The sequence below is a fragment of the Bombina bombina genome, chromosome 1 (genome assembly GCF_027579735.1).
Source record: "Bombina bombina isolate aBomBom1 chromosome 1, aBomBom1.pri, whole genome shotgun sequence".
In the NCBI taxonomy this organism is placed as follows: domain Eukaryota; kingdom Metazoa; phylum Chordata; class Amphibia; order Anura; family Bombinatoridae; genus Bombina; species Bombina bombina.
The window spans coordinates 1,145,318,354-1,145,338,747 of record NC_069499.1 but is presented as its reverse complement, the minus strand read 5'-3'; the positions used below and the strand labels follow the sequence as shown (position 1 = coordinate 1,145,338,747).

The 20,394-nt window shown below is 38.4% G+C and overlaps 1 long non-coding RNA gene across 1 annotated transcript in view; it reads right to left on the bottom strand.

The window, feature by feature from the left end:
• Window positions 1-301: 301 nt before the first annotated feature.
• Window positions 302-20,394, bottom strand: part of LOC128641643 (uncharacterized) — a 60,117-nt gene continuing 40,024 nt past the window's right edge. The window contains exons 2-4 of the long non-coding RNA XR_008399576.1: window positions 7,058-7,134; window positions 3,926-3,989; window positions 302-950 (exon numbers count right to left, since the gene is read on the bottom strand). This is a non-coding gene — a long non-coding RNA (uncharacterized LOC128641643). The remainder of the gene's footprint in view (window positions 951-3,925; window positions 3,990-7,057; window positions 7,135-20,394) is intronic.

Genomic DNA, 20,394 nt, shown 5'->3' with positions numbered 1-20,394 from the left:
ATTTCGGAATGAGAACATTCATCCTATTTGTCAGGTGGAAATTCATTCTGCCCCTAATTTTTGTTTATCTATTGATTTATGATACTAACGGGCTGACAGAGTCTGTTTGCTTCTGTATGTTCCAATCCTCCACTTGTTCAAAGAATTATATTGTATAATAATGTTTTTTACTACTGTATTGGTGACAAAATACTACTAATAAAGCTTGTTTAAAAAAAAAAAAAATATATCAACTTATAGAATTCATACATTACCAACCTGAGCCAATTTAGGATTCCAATCTTTTCCAATTATTTTCAGATCTCCTCATATGAAGAAAAGTTATGGCATAGATCAAGAAGTTAGTCTTAGCTTTTTGCTTAAGTTGATTGTGTCCCAAATATGGCAGCAGTTTGTCAATCAGACCAGTTTCAGCAGACAAAAGACTCAAGACCCTCCTCTCTTGCTTTCATCTTTCCTTATATATAATCATTGGTGATCTGTTTTTGGTTACGCCCTACGGAGCTTGTCCCTCTCATTGGTTATCTGGGAGAGGCCTCCCTGATTGGTTCTGTATGGATTCCAATAGTCAATTTATTTGGCTGTTATACCAGTTCCAATCCCCTAGGGGGCAGCAGATAACCAGCAAATACAGTCTCACCATCAACCACTGCTGATCCAAATATCTCCCTATATAATGATTATTTAACATACTATAACTTATTGCATTAATCACTTACAATTTTAATTATAGTTGGGGTAATATAATCACATTTTTCTGATTACTCCAATACCAAATACAGTATGTTTCTAGTGCTCATATTAATAAACAATATCACTATCAATCATTGGTCCTCCCCAGAATCACAGCATTTAACATCCTGGCATATATTCACACAAACACAGCATATTTCACATTCCCAACAATTTCTGAATACACAAATCCATGTTCATGGCTAAGGACATCTTGTCTGTAAAACAAAGGAAAAAAAAGTCAAACATGTATACATCTACTTGTAGTATTTATCAGCTCAGCAAATATTTATTTAATATAGTATGTCCCAGATCAATACATACAGTATATACATATATGTGTTATTTGAGTATTTCAAACTCACATGAAAATGATATATATAATTTCTTTATCTGAGATTTTGTTTTCTCATGTCTGTAGGTAATTTGAATTCGGATGTCCTATGTGTATTTAGTTGGTTCAGTACATGTTTATTTGAGTCAGACTTCTAGACTCTCTTGTAAGAAGTTGGAAATCTTATTACACATTTCCAGGTAGTGACCATAAGGTCTTTTGAAGTGTTCTTTCTAAGATAACTTGAAAACCATTCCTTTGATGAATGGGAGAGGGGGTTGATCTGTTACAGTGATGTCTGGAGTTTTGCAAATAAAATAAAATTATTTGGTGTAAACAACCATATATATTTATGAAATTATATATATATATATATATATATATATATATATATATATATATATTATATATACATACAAATCTTCAAGAAAAAAAGGCACTCTCCGTTATAATAAGTAAACTCTTTTACTACTGTGAACGTTTTCGGGGTTACAGTCTGAGGACGGGGGTAACCCCAAAAACGTTCAAAGTAGTAAAAGAGTTTACTTATTATAACGGAGAGTGCCTTTTTTCTTGAAAATTTATGGATACTTGGTTTTAAGTGCACCCCAGAGGTTGTGATGAATAAGAGAATGTTGGATCCAATTGTGATTGTTCATATATATATATATATATATATATATATATATATAATTTCATTAATAACATTCACAGATCTTCTGACAGTCAGGACTGGGACCTTTATTGCTTCTCAAAATTTATTTTTTTGCAGTTGTTTTTATGACTTGTTTAGAATAGAGAGATTGGTAATAACGAACAAATTCTACCATACTTTCATTGGTGACTAATGTTAGACTTGATTGTGATTTGGGGTTATAAAGTTTGACTAGATTTGCTAAGAGTTTGCCAGCTTTATTGCTATGTCTATAGAAATGGCCCTGTCTATGGATATTGAGTTTGTTTTCTGGCTTGTTTAAGTGTATAATATGTTTGTCTATGTGTTGGAGAGGGGTTAGATATGTATTTGTTATAAGCCTCTGTAAGTTTGGCTAGATACTTGTTGTCTATGCGATTGAGGGTTTTATTGTGATGTGCCGTGAAAGATGTTATGTTGCCGCGCATGACAGCTTTGGACGTATGCCAAAACAAATCTGGGTTATTCTTATGCTGATCATTATCTAGTGTGTAGTTTAGCCAAGATGATTTAAGGTGCTGACGAAAGTCAATATTATTGTAAAGATACGAGGGAAACCTCCATGATCTCTTCATTGGTTTCTGGGGCAGTGGTTGCAATGTCAAACTAATCGGTGCATGATCAGAGATTGTAATTTGTCCTATTGTAGTTAGCTGTATTTGCGTTGCTAATGCTGGGGAGGATAGAAAATAATCTATTCGCTATAGGGTGTTATGTGTGTTTGATACGGATGTGTAGTCTCTCTTATCCAGGGATAGGCAAGGTGTCCGTACACGGACTCTGGTGTCCGTGACTAGCCCTTGCAGTGTCCGTCACAACCTTAGTATATGTTTTGATTGAATAATAGGAATAAAAAAAAAAATGTAGTGTGAATAAAGTTAGTTGTTTGTCAAGAGACTGCTAGCGATATTGGGTTATAAGTTATGGAATAACTAAAGCCGGAGTGAAATACTGGATGTGTATCTGCATCTGTATAATAACACCCAGCTCTATACAAAGACGCAGTAGTGACACTGGCACATGCGTATAGCCAGACAAGGGTTGGTTATAGGGTCAGTGGTATCTGCATCAGTATAATAACACCCAGCGCTATATAATGACACAGTAGTGACACTGGCACATGGGTATAGCCAGAGGAGGACTGTTTATAGAATCAGTGGTATCTGCATCAATATAATAACACCCAGCACTATATAATGACACAGTAGTGACACTGGCACATTGGTATAGCCAGAGGAGGGCTGGTAATAGAATCAGTGGTACGTATCTGCATCAGTATATTAACACCCAGCGCTATATAATGACACAGTAGTGACACTGGCACATGGGTATAGCCAGAGGAGGGCTGGTTATAGAATCAGTTGTATCTGCATCAGTATAATAACACCAAGCACTATAAAATAATGTTTTAAATTTCAAATGTACCTTGGTGTCCTTCATTAAGGTCTGTACTTTGGAAAATGTCCGCCACAGCCTTTGTCTGTGCCTATCCCTGCTCTTATCTGGGTGTTGTACCCTCCAAATCTCCAAGATCCAAGGTTTCTTTCAATGTATGTATCATTTTCACCTCCTTTTTATATTTGGCAGTGTTTTTGTTAGTTGTTGTAATAGTCATAGGATCTTTGAATCCGTCCAGCAGCAGGGCTTGTGCTATGTTAAAATTGGTGTGTTGTCAAATTTGGCTAATTTAGCTAATAGAGATGACCAAAAAAGGGGATGTTTGGGCCATAGATATTACAAATAACATATGTGTAAGTGTAATTATGCATAAGGGAGATAATGAATCTTCCATTCTAATCCACCTCCATATTGGAGAATGTTATTGGGAGTCCCTTTCTGACCAGTATTGCTACTCCGCATTTCCTACCTTCTGTCGGGGTATATATGATTTGTCCCACCCATTTAGATTTTAATTTTTCATGTTCTATAGTGGATAATCTGGTTTCTTGGAGCAACGCGATGTCTGACCCGCAGAGTCTTAAGATGTTGAAGTATCATGCCTCTTTTGGCTGGAGAGGTTATACCTCCCACGTTCCAAGAAATTACTTTTTACCTCATAGTCATTGTGAGATATTAGCTATTATAAAATATGCACCCTGAGAGAGTGTAAACAAGTAATGTTAATGTCGGGTCTACTTGAATATTGGTGGGAGCAACGGACTTACTGCGTGACCTGGTATGGGTGTGGCGGTCTGCGGATGGTGGATCTGCAATCACTCCGAGATCAATCTGTCATAGAAGATGATAACATTTATTCAAGATTGTTTTAGACAAAGCCTTACAGTTATGTATACAGTGAAACAACCAGAATATATAAACAATTAATTTACCAGAAAAGATAGGAGCCTTAATACGAGCATTGTAAAACAACAGAATCATCCCTATCCAGAGCAAAGGCTTGCACCAACTTTGTTTCATGTAAATTAGGTCATGTGGTGAGGTTTGATATTTGGCTCGTTATGAGTGGCATTGCCATAGGGTTATGTCTGGGAAGCCCTTGAGATGCATTGATGGTATATAAAATGAGTTGATGGGCGTATTTGAATCCAGAGTAATGAGCAGTGGGAACATGGGAAGGATTGCACTTGGTCGTTGCTGCAACAGTATAAGCCTGCTCGGCATAGGGGTAAAGTGGGATTGTGGGAAAATTAAGTGGGGATAGTAGCTGGGAGCTAGTAATTTTTTTAAGTTGTTGATTAGTCAGCAGAACATTCCAACAGTAGATATGTTAGTTCCTCTTTTTGATAGAAGGGCGGGTGGTTGGGGAATTTTAACTTTTTTAATCAGACGTCTATTTGTCCATAAGAACAACCAAAATATATAAATAAACAAATAGAACAACAAAAACATAGAAACCTGTCTTTGGAACACTGCACTTTTAGATGAATCCACTTTACAAAGTGAACTCAGACATTGTGCTTTTAGCAAAATCAAAATTGCGAAATAATGAACAATATACATTACGTGACCAAAAGCAAGTGTAGTCCTGTAGGGTGTCCTAAACGGACAGTCTAAACTCAGCCATTTTCTTTTCTTTGCTCAGAGGCTAGGCTAGATAGGCTTGTACTGCTGCTGGAGAGTGGAAGAATTTTGGACCAGAAGATGTTTGAAGTTGTAGCTTTGCTGGGTATATAAGAGCGACTTTACAACCTTGTTTGTGTAGACGGGGGCAAAGCGGAGCAAAATCTTTTCTTTTCCGTGTTACTTCTGCAGAAAAGTATTGAAACAGGAGAAGTCGGTGATCCTCATATTTTAGTTCTTTTGTAGCTCTGTATGCTCTCATCACCACCAATTTCTCTTGGTAGTTAAGGCATTTAAGGATTACTTGGCAGGGTCTTGTCTTCATGTTGTCGAGTTGTCGGTCAGGACCCAAGCAGTGCACCCTCTCCACATCCAGTGGTAGCCAGTCTGGAAGAATGCCCAACAGCTTTGGGAATGTCAGTGCAGTAAACTCCAATAGATCTTTATCTTTGACAGATTCAGGTACCCCTATGATATGTAGGTTATTTTGCCTACGGCAATTCTCTCCTGTAGATATTGATTTTGTTTTAGGAGATATTTCAAAGAACCCTCTGATTCTTGTTGCTTATCCTCAACTTCAGATCGCCTGCAGTTTTAGTTTCTGGTCTGGGGGAGACAGTCTCTGGAAGTATTTGTCAACTTTCATAGGGTATTTGTCCCCTGTGTTGTTTCTGTGTCTTTATTATTGTTTCCTTTCTCTCCTGTGGTTTGCTATATTGGTCATCAAGTGGTGCTGTCGGCCTTAATATGGCAAGGCCTGCAGTTGTAATTTGGCAAGAGTGGAAACAGTTGGTGTGCAGCTGGCTATGTATGTGTAGAACTCTGTTGCTCCGAATATAAACAGTCACTGATATTTCCACAGAACAACCACGGAGGATCTATGATGCAATAACACCTTCAGATAGGCAGTCCATGCAGAAATAACACTGTGTAGGTAGACCTTGAGGTGCGCCCCTTACATTTCTAAATAAAAGGTGCAGAGTAATAAACATATACCCAAACCGGTGTGCTGTCTTTTAACTCAATCCTGGGTTAAATATAAAAACTAAATGCAATTAGGTCATTGGCAACTGATCATTTAGCGCTTCGTGGCCCTCACAGGAGTTCACAATGTGTGTGCGTTTTAGCTGCAGGTTATATGGCAGGCATTTACAATAACACAATCTAACAGAATAAATTTATATCCAGAGGACTGCTTTGACCAAACTTTGTATAGGCAATGCTATTTGAGCAGGTTTTAGGGTTATGTTGTGAAAAGTTCTAAATGGTGCTGTAATAGATATGTAGCTAAGATAGCGTACCTTATGACTGGTCCGGTTGTTGTTATAGGCAAGCTGGAACTATTGGCTTCAGGTTTATCAGCCCCTAAATGTAGACCGGAGAGTCTACTGTGTTTCTGCAGTTTAGCTGCTAGGATGCTGCAGGGCTGCCGGTATTCCCCTTTGAGGTTCCTTTTGTGTCTTAAGCAGTGTGAGGTAGACACCTTGTGTTTAGTGTCCTGTTACCTCCTGCATGAGTCTCCTTATAATCTCCGGTGATCCGTTGGCTGGTATGCAGATTTGGGCACTGCATTTTTCCGAAATAGCACCTGTTTGCACGCTTTTTATGCCCTCCATGAGCAAAGGCACAAATTCAGCCCTTTGCACAAATTCTTCAGCTGGTTGTTGCTAAGTTGTTCCCAGCAAGAAGGGTGCGCAGGAGCAACCGGGACTGATGTTTTTGATGCATGGACATGGAGTTTTTCCACTCTGCTACACCTCAGTCGCTCCACCCACCAGAAGTCCTAAATTATGAAAGTTTAATTTGGACTAAACTGTCCTTTTAAGTATAGAAACTTTTAGTATAGGTAGGGATACCACAGGCAAAAACAGCTATTTCAAATGTCAAAATAGAGGTAAAAAAGCTTTTTTTATAAACAATTTAATACACTCCAGCAGGTAATTGATAATTGGGAACAAATTAAAGGGGATAAATGTAGGTTACACTGTCTCTTTAATTGATTACTGTTTCCTGACTTTACACCCAGCAGCAATTACAATAACATGATTTAAAGATTTGATATCCAAATCCTTAGAAATGTTTCTAGAGGGTAATTAAATGTCTTTAACATAATGAAGTCAGTGGTAGCATGTAAATCAGGAGAGTTGCTTGTTGTACATATGAGCTGCACTTCATTTTTTTAAAATGGTGACTCACTGCTATCATAACAGTTAGTAAATTGGGTCCTTATGCTTAGATATAAGAAGTAAAATTCCCAGTCTTTGATATGTGCCTACCTCTTCATTGTCCATCACTTCTGCTTCTCACAGTTTTCACCACTAGAGGGATTCAATCCTGTTAATTTGGCTCATTCCTAAAAGTGCAAAACAAGATATGTCTGTGGGATAGAATGTATATGTGGGTTAGCAAAACTATCTGGCAAGTATTTAGTGTGACCAATCCTTACACTTGAGCAATAGCAGGAACTTGGCGCTTGTAAACCTAAATGGAATGGAACCCTAATTAATGTAATTGCTAACACCTGTATTTGTCCTACTATTTCATGTCAAAAACTGCTGTTAAAAAGTCTCTTACACCAGATTTATGGAAGACATGCTTGAGCATTAGATACACATGTGGTATGAGTTTATTTTTTTGGAAGCTTGCTAATAAGACCAACTTTCAATCACATTGTTCCATTCAAAATGCCAAAGATTACAGAATTTGACAGACATAAAATCATACTTTTGCATCAGCAAGGCCACTCTCAAAGGGAAATCATCAAACAAACTAGATACTCGAGATGTGGTATTCAAGCTGTAATAAAGAAATTTGAAGAATCAGGAGAGGTCAAGGACAGAAAAAGGACTGGAAGGCCAATAAAACTTTCACAATTTGATGAGAAGTTTCTCAGAGTTTGTTCTTTGAGAGACCAGAGGAAGTCCAGCAAAGACCTGGCTTAGCATCTGGCAGCTTCATCTGGATGCCAAGTTGACCCTTATACAGTCCGAAGAAGCTTGATCAGGAATGGTCTTTGTGGAAGGGTAGCAACCAAGAAACAACCTTTTTGGAAGGGGAACAGGGTGAAAAGATATGCTGAAACTCACAAAGATTGAAATGAAGATCAGTGGAAAAGAATATTATGGAGTGATTTTTTTTTTTGGGTCCAATCGTCGACAATATGTGAAAAGAAGAGTTGGAGAGAGATGAAAGAATGAGTGTTTGAACACTAAAATTAAACATGGTGGAGAGCCTGTCCTGGTTTGGGGCTGCATTTCTGCCAGTGGCGTTGGTGATATTGTCTGAATTGATGGTATCATGAATGCTAAAAAGTACAGACAGGTTTTAATTCATCATGCCATTCCTTCTAGAAAGCCCCTGATTGGGAATGGCTTTATTTTTCAGCGTGATAACGATCCCAAGCACATTGCTAATGCAGTGCAATAATATTTGTAGAGAAAAACAGCTGATGAAACACTGACAGTCATGGACTGGCTGACTGGCCTACATAAAGTCCAGACCTGAATATTATAGAGGCAGTATGGGATCACCTAGACAGAGAAAGAAGTAGAAGACAACCTAAATCTAAAGAAGAACTCTAGGAAGTGCTGAAAGAAGCCTGGTATAATATACCAGAAGAATACTTCAGAAAACTACAGGACAGTTTTCCCAAACGAGTTCAAGATGTGCTTAGTGCCAAGGGAGGTCACACTACATACTGACATTTGCCTGAAGAAGCTATTTTGTTCTGAAAATTTAGTTATTTTAGATTTTGTGTACATATTTCCTGTATTTTTTGTTTGTATCTTACAAAAGATATTGAAAAATAAATATGGATTGTCATTACAACTATGCTTAAACAACAAATCTAAAGGTGGCCTTTTGCACAGTACTGTATGTGTGTGTATATAGATATATTTATATAAATATATATATATATTTATATAAATATATATATATATACAGTTTGGTCCGTAAATAATTGGACACTGACACACTATTAATAATTCAGGCTCTGTACGCCACCACAATGGATTTGAAATGAAACAACCAAGATGCACTTGAAGTGCAGACTTTCATCTTTAATTCAAGGGGTTGAACAAAAATATTTAATTAAACATTTAGGAATTTAAACCATGTTCATACACAGTGCCCTTATTTCAGGGGCTCAAATGTAACAAATGGACACATTAACACAATCATAAATAAAATGTTAATTTTTAATACTTTGTCGAGAATCCTTTGCAGGCAATGACTGCTTGAAGTCTGTAACTTATGGACATCACCAAACGCTGGGTTTCCTTCTTTATGATGCTTTGCCAGGCCTTTACTGCAGTTGTCTTCAGTTGTTGTTTGTACGTAGGTATTTATGACTTAAGTTTTGTCTTCAGCAAGTGAAATGCATGCTCAATCGGGTTGAGATCAGGTGATTGATATTGCAGAATATTCCACTTCTTTGCTTTAAAAAACTCCTGGGTTGCTTTTGCAGTATGTTTTGGGTCATTGTCCATCTGTAAAGGTAAGCGCCATCCAATCAACTTTTCTGAATTTGGCTGAATCTGAAGCAGACAATATATCCCTATACACATCATCAATAAACACTAGTGATTCGGTGCCATTGGAAGCCATACATGCCCATGCCATCACACTGCCTCCACCATGTTTTATAGATGATGTGGTATGCCAAGCCTTCTCCATACTTTTTTGTTCCCATAATTCTGGTACAGGTTGATCATCTGTCCAAAGAATGCTGTTCCAGAACTGGGCTGGCTTTTTATATATTTTTTGGCAAAGACGAATCTAGCATTTCTATTCTTGAGGCTTATAAATGGTTTGCACCTTGTGGTGAACCCTCTGTATTTGCTCTTGTAAAGTCTTCACTTTATGGTAGACTTGGATAATGACCTGATTACCTCCTGGTGAGTGTTCTTTACTTGGCTGGATGCGGTGAAGGGGTTTTTTCATTCTGCTCTTGAAAGCTAGATGGCGCTAGTAGACCATGTATAAATAGAGGAGCAAAGGATTGGTAATTATTCCTCTTGAAAAAGCGCCCAGCAGGAGGCGAGAAATGCGTTGAGGCCGAGATTCAGAGAGCACTGTGAGTCAGTGTATGCAGACGGAGTGTAAAACAGAATCAGCTGTTGTCGGGTGGTGACGTCACACGCCGACCGGGTACATCGCTGTTCACTTCCCAAGCGTGTACAGACCACAGGATTGCTCAAGTTCAGCTGTTATTTTAAAGATACCTTTATGTGATTTTAACCACGCCAGATATTACTGCGCTGTTTTTCTGGGAGAGAAGTATTTAATTACTAAAGATATAGGCCTAGATTTAGAGTTCGGCGTTAGCCGTGAAAACCAGCGTTAGAGGCTCCTAACGCTGGTTTTAGGCTACCGCCGGTATTTGGAGTCAGTGATTAAAGGGTCTAACGCTCACTTTTCAGCCGCGACTTTTCCATACCGCAGATCCCCTTACGTCAATTGCGTATCCTATCTTTTCAATGGGATCTTCCTAACTCCGGTATTTAGAGTCGTTTCTGAAGTGAGCGTTAGAAATCTAACGACAAAACTCCAGCCGCAGGAAAAAAACAGGAGTTAAGAGCTTTCTGGGCTAACGCCGGTTCATAAAGCTCTTAACTACTGTGCTCTAAAGTACACTAACACCCATAAACTACCTATGTACCCCTAAACCGAGGTCCCCCCACATCGCCGCAACTCGATTAAATTTTTTTAACCCCTAATCTGCCGACCGCCACCTACGTTATACTTATGTACCCCTAATCTGCTGCCCCTAACCCCGCCGACCCCTGTATTATATTTATTAACCCCTAACCTGCCCCCCACAACGTCGCCGCAAGCTACTTACAATAATTAACCCCTAATCTGCCGACCGCAAAGCGCCGCCACCTACGTTATCCTTATGTACCCCTAATCTGCTGCCCCTAACACCGCCGACCCCTATATTATATTTATTAACCCCTAATCTGCCCCCCTCAACGTCGCCGACACCTGCCTACACTTATTCTATTGGCTGTTCCGATCAGCCAATAGAATGCGAGCTCAATCTGATTGGCTGATTGGATCAGCCAATCGGATTGAACTTGATTCTGATTGGCTGATTCCATCAGCCAATCAGAATATTCCTACCTTAATTCCGGTTGGCTGATAGAATCCTATCAGCCAATCGGAATTCGAGGGACGCCATCTTGGATGACGTACCTTAAAGGAACCGTCATTCGTCGGGAGACGCCGGAAGAAGAGGATGGATCCGCGTCGGCTCATTCAAGATGGACCCGCTCCGCACCGGATGGAAGAAGATCGAAGATGCCGCTTGGAGAAGATGTTTGCCGGTCCGGATGTCCTCTTCTTGCCGGATAGGAGGAAGACTTTGGAGCCTCTTCTGGACCTCTTCAGCACCGGATGCCAGGACGGATCGGTGATACCTGGATGGTTAAGACAAGGTAGGAAGATCTTCAGGGGCTTAGTGTTAGGTTTATTTAAGGGGGGTTTGGGTTAGATTAGGGGTATGTGGGTGGTGGGTTGTAATGTTGGGGGGGGGGGTATTGTATGTTTTTTTTTACAGGCAAAAGAGCTGATTTTCTTGGGGCATGCCCCGCAAAGGGCCCTGTTCAGGGCTGGTAAGGTAAAAGAGCTTTTAACTCTATTAATTTAGAATAGGGTAGGGCATTTTTTTATTTTGGGGGTCTTTGTTATTTTATTAGGGGGCTTAGAGTAGGTGTAATTAGTTTAAAATTGTTGTAATATTTTTCTTATGTTTGTAAATATTTTTTTATTTTTTGTAACTTAGTTATTTTTTATTTTTTGTACTTTAGTTAGTTTATGTAATTGTAGTTATTTGTAGCAATTGTATTTAATTTATTTATTGATAGTGTAGTGTTAGGTTAATTGTAGGTAATTGTAGGTATTTTATTTAATTAATTTATTGATAGGGTAGTGTTAGGTTTAATTATAACTTAGGTTAGGATTTATTTTACAGGTAATTTTGTTATTATTTTAACTAGGTAACTATTAAATAGTTCTTAACTATTTAATAGCTATTGTACCTGGTTAAAATAATTACCAAGTTGCCTGTAAAATAAATATTAACCCTAAAATAGCTACAATGTAATTATAATTTATATTGTAGCTATATTAGGATTTATTTTACAGGTAAGTATTTAGCTTTAAATAGGAATAATTTATTTAATAAGAGTTAATTAATTTCGTTAGATTTAAATTATATTTAAGTTAGGGGGGTGTTAGTGTTAGGGTTAGATTTAGCTTTAGGGGTTAATCCATTTATTATAGTAGCGATGAGCTCCGGTCGTCAGATTAGGGGTTAATAATTGAAGTTAGGTGTCGGCGATGTTAGGGAGGGCAGATTAGGGGTTAATACTATTTATGATAGGGTTAGTGAGGCGGATTAGGGGTTAATAACTTTATTATAGTAGCGCTCAGGTCCGCTCGGCAGATTAGGGGTTAATTATTGTAAGTAGCTGGCGGCGACGTTGTGGGGGGCAGGTTAGGGGTTAATAAATATAATATAGGGGTCGGCGGTGTTAGGGGCAGCAGATTAGGGGTACATAGGGATAATGTAAGTTGCGGCTGTTTACGGAGCGGAAGATTAGGGGTTAATAATATAATGCAGGGGTCAGCGATAGCGGGGGCGGCAGATTAGGGGTTAATAAGTGTAAGGGTAGGGGTGTTTAGACTCGGGGTACATGTTAGAGTGTTAGGTGCAGACGTAGGAAGTGTTTCCCCATAGGAAACAATGGGGCTGCGTTAGGAGCTGAACGCTGCTTTTTTGCAGGTGTTAGGTTTTTTTTCAGCTCAAATAGCCCCATTGTTTCCTATGGGAGAATCGTGCACGAGCACGTTTTTGAGGCTGGCCGCGTCCGTAAGCAACTCTGGTATTGAGAGTTGCATTTGCGGTAAAAATGCTCTACGCTCCTTTTTTGGAGCCTAACGCAGCATTTTTTTGAACTCTCGATACCAGAGTTAATTTTATGGTGCGGCCAGAAAAAAGCCAGCGGAGCGTTAACAGCCCATCTACCGCCAAACTCCAAATCTAGGCCTAAATGTGCTAATACATACAAAATTTCCAATTCAGAACACTGCTTATGTATTTGGCTATTATGGCCTATTAATTCATTAATTGCAGTTTCTTTAGAATAATATACGAATGCATGCACAAACTTTAATGAGTTTGTGCATGCAATTTTCTACCAGATCTAAACAGAGAAAGAAGAAATTCATAATAAGAATAACCCCTATACAAAATATTTACATAATTTACAAAGTTTCTATATTGCAGTGCTTCATTTTTTTTTATCACAAAGGTTTAAAGTTCCAACAATTTTAGAGATTTAATCCACAAACAGTTTCACATCCAATTCACTATTTAAACCTATGGGTATTCTGGTACCCAGAGTGAAAATCCAAAATACCTTTTTGGATATCTTGTTACCTCCTCTGGGATATCTGAATACATGTTCAATACCCTGTACTTGCAATAAAGAACTATTGGATGCATGGAATTTGTGGAAATGCTGTGCTATGGGTGTAGTTGATTCTAGGTCATCTATTGCACGCAAATGCTCCAGAAATCTATCTTTGAGACATCTAGTCGTGTGACCTACATACTTTTTACCACAGCCCATGCATGTCAATAAATATACTACAAATTTCGTATTGCAGTTAATATATTGTTTAATATTGTAGACCCTGGATTCATCCTGTGATTTAAACTCATTTCCTAGGATAATGTAGGAGCATGTTTTACATCTCCCACTGCCACATCTATGATATCCTGGTTTCCTACTTCCTACCTGAGTCTATAATTTTACTCATAACACTATCAGTTCTCAAAATAGGTAATGCATTCTTAATAATGGTACAGATTTGACTGTATTCTCTACTGTAGTTAGTAATAAAGAAAGGTTTTTTTGTCATGTTCTTTAGCTGTCTTTTTATTTTTGTTTGTCTTATATTTCAATATTGATTTCCTGTCCATGTTATCAACCTGTCTCTTTGCATTATCTAGTTGTGCTGCATTGTATCCTCTGGTAAGAAATCTTGGTGTAATTTCATTAGAGTATTTATTATAGTCATCTATTGAGGTATATATATTCCCAACTGTAGTATCCAAATCCTCAAAAGTACCAGTTGCCCCAAATTTGAAAAGCAGTCCATTTTTTACTTGTCCAGTGCTCTAATATAGGAGAGAGATAATGGAGGGTATAGGGGGATTAGAAATTACAAATATAGGTATCAGTAGGGGGGGTCACCTACCAGTAGCTCTTGATAAATGTTATGGTTTACAACAGTTTTATTCAATTTCAGTCCTCAGGGCACACTAACAGGCCAGGTTTTTATGATTACTTTAACCCTTGTATTTCCCTCACAACATTTAAAAAAACACTGGCAGCAGACCTGACCTTTAAGAAGACAAGAGGGACACCTGGGCCACTTTTATATGTGCATAAAATGAATGGTGTCTTAGTGATCTTGTAGCCGTGAATAAAGTACTGGCCATGTGTGTTTTGGGTCATCCTAGAGGGGTGGTCAGGATTTGGCACCTATACCCAGGATGCAGAATTCCTAAAGACTTGATTGCCCCAGTTAATTATCTCCTCTCACGGTTATGTTTTGCCATTATAGTGGACAAATTGCAAATTACAAATACAGATAAAGCATGTTATTGTAGCACTAGAGACCCAGCAACTCTATGTGTATAACCTAGTTGGGTGACTGCCACTGCTAATTGGCCCATGCCCATATCCGCTCGGAACCAGTTGTTCTGTGTGGCTCCATAACAATATTTTACCTTTGCGTTTGCCTCCTTTTTAAACATATAAAGCTGCAGGATCGCTAGCGCTAAAATTACATTCTACAACAACATATAGAGACATATATAGTATGTATTGTTTTCACTATAACTGCCCTTTAACTGTTTTCAAGTTTTCTTTTTTTGTTTATGTTAGCATTGATTGTATTATAGAGGCATTTCCCCCCGATTTATTTGTGTATGGTGTTAAATGCATATTTGTGATGTGGTTAAAGTTTTTTGAAATGCTAGGATTTATCAGCACTAAAAATAAATAGGACCTTTAGTGATGACTTTTAGTACCGTTTCTGTGCCGCTGCCTTGTTGCTACACCGCACCTTTGGCCGCCCTCGGCACAGCATTCTTTTATCAATGAGGTGACATTTTCACCTCTAAGCCAAAAACCATGCTAGCATAGAGAACAGTGCCAATTGGCTAAGAAGAGGAAATGTCACCTCACCGATAAAAGAGCGATGTGCCGGGGGCGGCCAGAGATGCTTATTTTAGTGAGGAGGCAGCGGCACAGAAGTGGTATGATCAGCACACTTTTTTTTACAAAGTCATCACTGAAGTTCCTATTTAATTGTAGTGCTGGTAAATTCTAATGTTTTTGAAATGCTAGGATTTACCATCCCTTTAACCTTCACAACGGAAATCTCTGTATGCTCAGGGTGGTGAAAGGTAACACAATAGATACTGCAATTTTTAAGTTACAACATTGTGGTGAAATTGTTTTCCACAACAAATTAGTTTTCAGGTTTTACTGAATATTGGCATGTGAGTTCAAATACTACCCATATGCCACCAGATGCCCTCCACTAATGTATGGAAATTGGGACAGGTCACATGATCGGTAGCGTTGGTTGATGTCTAGGCTAAAGCTATGGTGTCTGTTGGCAGGGGTGGTTCTAGAGTGTATGTGGTAACTAACAAAGCAGACCACAAAATTAATTATCTTGCTTGTTTTCACTTTTCATTATTTTTGTGATATTCTATATATTTGTTTTTATTTTACACATTTTGTTGCCTACTCTACCTCATAGCACTTACCACGTGTATAGCACTTATGTGGTGTGTGTGCTTGTTTGAAAGTTACATGTGTATTACAGGCATATATACAAACACACATTTATACAAAGTATCATAAAGCAAAGCTCCCAGTTATCACACAATCTGCAGGACCATCCAGTTCTGGGAGCTCTGCCCCACTAATTCTCCCTTACATCTGTGTGTGGAACGGGGCAAGTGGGTGCATTTGCCCCTCCCCCTGGGACTTTGCTTGTTATCTAATTAAATATATACTTGTATTTGGTTACATAAAAATATTATTTTATATATAAAAAGAATTATTTCTGCGGACACCCATGAACCCTTTCTCTGCTTGTTTCTCAGACCTGGGCCATCCTCACTTAACCCCTGGTTTTAAAAGTGTTGGAATTCATAATATAGCGTACGTAATGGTCCACTGTACAGTAATTAATGTTTATTTAAATACTGCAGATTTAGAAACCAAACATAATGGACAAATGCTCTCAAAAGCCTGAATATGATATAGCATAGTAAAAGGATGAAATGGAGGTTACCTTATCTGCTATAAATCATTAAAGGGACAGTTAAGTCCATTTACATCTATTATAAATGTAGCTTAGTTCCCTTGGTATGCTTTATTAAAGAGTAATCCTAGGTGAGCTCAGGAGTGTACATATGTCCTTAGCCATCTGGCAGCAGTGTTTGCAACAATGTTTATAGCAATGTTATACATAGTTGCAAACTCTGCTGCCGTAGAGTGTATGTAGCATTCTATTACAGAAGTGTTTGTAACTATGTATAACATTGCTCTGCTGCCAGAAGACTAAGGACGCGTGCGCACTCCTGAACTCATTTAGGGTTACTGTTTAATAAATGATATAGAGAGAAGTAAGCAAAATACATTTATGATAGAAGGAGGTGTATCTAATCTAGGGCAGAAGAAGGCCGCAAAACTGGAAGCTCTGACTGAACTATTTAAATTCTGCTGTGTATCTATATATATACTGTATATATATATATATATATATATATATATATATATATAGGGAGTGCAGAATTATTAGGCAAATGAGTATTTTGACCATCATCCTCTTTATGCATGTTGTCTTACTCCAAGCTGTATAGGCTCGAAAGCCTACTACCAATTAAGCATATTAGGTGATGTGCATCTCTGTAATGAGAAGGGGTGTGGTCTAATGACATCAACACCCTATATCAGGAGTGCATAATTATTAGGCAACTTCCTTTCCTTTGGCAAAATGGGTCAAAAGAAGGACTTGACAGGCTCAGAAAAGTCAAAAATAGTGAGATATCTTGCAGAGGGATGCAGCACTCTTAAAATTGCAAAGCTTCTGAAGCGTGATCATCGAACAATCAAGCGGTTCATTCAAAATAGTCAACAGGGTCGCAAGAAGCGTGTGGAAAAACCAAGGCGCAAAATAACTGCCTATGAACTGAGAAAAGTCAAGCGTGCAGCTGCCAAGATGCCACTTGCCACCAGTTTGGCCATATTTCAGAGCTGTAACATCACTGGAGTGCCCAAAAGCACAAGGTGTGCAATACTCAGAGACATGGCCAAGGTAAGAAAGACTGAAAGACGACCACCACTGAACAAGACACACTAGCTGAAACGTCAAGACTGGGCCAAGAAATATCTCAAGACTGATTTTTCTAAGGTTTTATGGACTGATGAAATGAGAGTGAGTCTTGATGGGCCAGATGGATGGGCCCGTGGCTGGATTGGTAAAGGGCAGAGAGCTCCAGTCCGACTCAGACGCCAGCAAGGTGGAGGTGGAGTACTGGTTTGGGCTGGTATCATCAAATATGAGCTTGTGGGGCCTTTTCGGGTTGAGGATGGAGTCAAGCTCAACTCCCAGTCATACTGCCAGTTTCTGGAAGACACCTTCTTCAAGCAGTGGTACAGGAAGAAGTCTGCATCCTTCAAGAAAAACATGATTTTCATGCAGGACAATGCTCCATCACACGCGTCCAAGTACTCCACAGCGTGGCTGGCAAGAAAGGGTATAAAAGAAGAAAATCTAATGACATGGCCTCCTTGTTCACCTGATCTGAACCCCATTGAGAACCTGTGGTCCATCATCAAATGTGAGATTTACAAGGAGGGAAAACAGTACACCTCTCTGAACAGTGTCTGGGAGGCTGTGGTTGCTGCTGCACGCAATGTTGATGGTGAACAGATCAAAACACTGACAGAATCCATGGATGGCAGGCTTTTGAGTGTCCTTGCAAAGAAAGGTGGCTATATTGGTCACTGATTTGTTTTTGTTTTGTTTTTGAATGTCAGAAATGTATATTTGTGAATGTTGAGATGTTATATTGGTTTCCCTGGTAAAAAAAATAATTGAAATGGGTATATATTTGTTTTTCGTTAAGTTGCCTAATAATTATGCACAGTAATAGTCACCTGCACACACAGATATCCCCCTAAAATAGCTATAACTAAAAACAAACTAAAAACTACTTCCAAAACTATTCAGCTTTGATATTAATGAGTTTTTTGGGTTCATTGAGAACATGGTTGTTGTTCAATAATAAAATGAATCCTCAAAAATACAACTTGCCTAATAATTCTGCACTCCCTGTATATATATATATATATATATATATATATATATATATATATATATATATATATATAGTGTTAAGCAATCCAGCAGGATATTTTACTTTATTAAGCTGGGGATATTTCACTTGATCTGGAGATATCTTTATTTCTATGTTGCAGGACTGTCCAGGCTGGACCATTGAGGAATATGGCGGCCCTGTGTAAGGGAAAGGCCTCAACACACCCCAGTGGATAACTTAAATTCTACTTCTACTTATTTAACATTTAGGAGCTATACTTTACCATCAAACACTGCTGGAGGAACATAAAGGAAAAATCTGTGTGATAATAGATTGAATCCATTCTGCTTATTTACTGGTCTGCAATTACAATTATTTTATTATTATTATTTATTTCCAATGTTGTTTTCTCTGTACCATGAAAACAGCTACATTCTTCTGTTTATTCTTGAATTTATCATTTTAAACCATGTTTTGCTAACAAACACCTAGATTACGAGTTTTGCCCTGCGGCTCGTAACGCTGAAAATATGGCATTTTCAGCGTTAAAACAGCACCGCAGCCATTACAAGTCTTGTCGGTATAGGTGTACCGCCCACCTTTTAGCCTTTAATGCAACGTGAGTACCGCACACATAAAAATTACGTTTTTTCATGGGACTCCCATAGCGCTGGTATTATGAGTTTTGCAGTGAGGCTAAAAAGTGAGCGGTACAGCCTAAAACGATCCATACCGCCATCTAAAGTCAGCAATTATGAGTTTTACGCTACAAAGCTGTAGCATAAAACTCATAACTAAACTGCTACAAAGTACACTAAACACCCATAAACTACCTATTAACCCCTAAACCGAAGGCCCTCCCACATCGCAAACACTATAATAAACTTAATAACCCCTAATCTGCTGCCACTAATAAAATGTATAAACCCCTATTCCGCCGCTCCCCGACATCGTCGCCACTATAATAAACCTATTAGCCCCTAAACCGCCGCCCTCCCGAATCGCAAACACTATTTGAATATTATTAACCCCTAATCTGCCATCCACCCACACAGCCGCTATAATAAACCTATTTACCCCTGAACCGCAAGCCCCCCACAACGGAATATACTAAAATAAACTATTAACCCCTAAACCTAACGACCCCCTAACTTTATATTAAAATTACAATTTTCCTATTTTAAATTAAATAAAAATTTACCTGTCAAATTTAAAAAAATAATTTTAAACTAACATTCAAACTATTATACTTATTAAACTAAAATTAAACTAACTAGCAATTAAATAAAACAAAACTTCACATTAAAAAATCCTAACACTACTCTAAAAATTATAAAAAGTATCTAATTACACAAAAAATAACTAAATTACAAAAAGAACACACTAAATTACGAAAAATAACAAATTATCAAAAATAAAAAAGAATTACACCTAATCTAATAGCCCTATCAAAATAAAAAAGCCCCCCCAAAATAAAAAAAAACCTAGCCCACAATAAACTACCAATGGCCTTTTGTGGGTCATTGCCCCAAAAATATCAGCTCTTTTACCTGTACAAAAAATTCAAACACCTCCCCCAACAGTAAAACCCAACACCCAACCCCCCAAATAAAAAAACTATCTAAAATAACCTAAGCTAACCATTGCCCTGAAAAGGGCATTTGTATGGGCATTGCCCTTAAAAGGGCATTTAGCTGTTTTACATTGCCCAAACCCTAATTAAAAAAAAAAAAAACACCCAAAAAATCCTTAAAAAAACCTAACACTAACCCCCGACGATCCACTTACAGTTGTTGAAGTCCCGATTGAAAGATCCATTCAGCCGGTGAAGTCATCATCCATGCGGCATGAAGTCTTCATCCAGGGGGCCTCTTCTATCTTCATCCAGCCGGCGAAGTCCTCATCCATGCGGCAAGAAGTCTTCATCCAGGCGGCCTCTTCGGTCTTCATCCAGCTGGCGCGGAGCGGGTCCATCCTGAAGACATCCAGCGCGGAGCATCCACTTTATACGGTCGCCACCATATACTGATTCTTCAATGCAAGTGAAGCCATCCAAGATGGCGTCCCTTGCATTCCTATTGGCTGAAAGATTTTAATCAGCCAATAGGAATTAGAGCTGCTAAAATCCTATTGGCTGTTAAAATCAGCCAATAGGATTGAACTCTCATTCTATTGGCTGTTTCAATCAGCCAA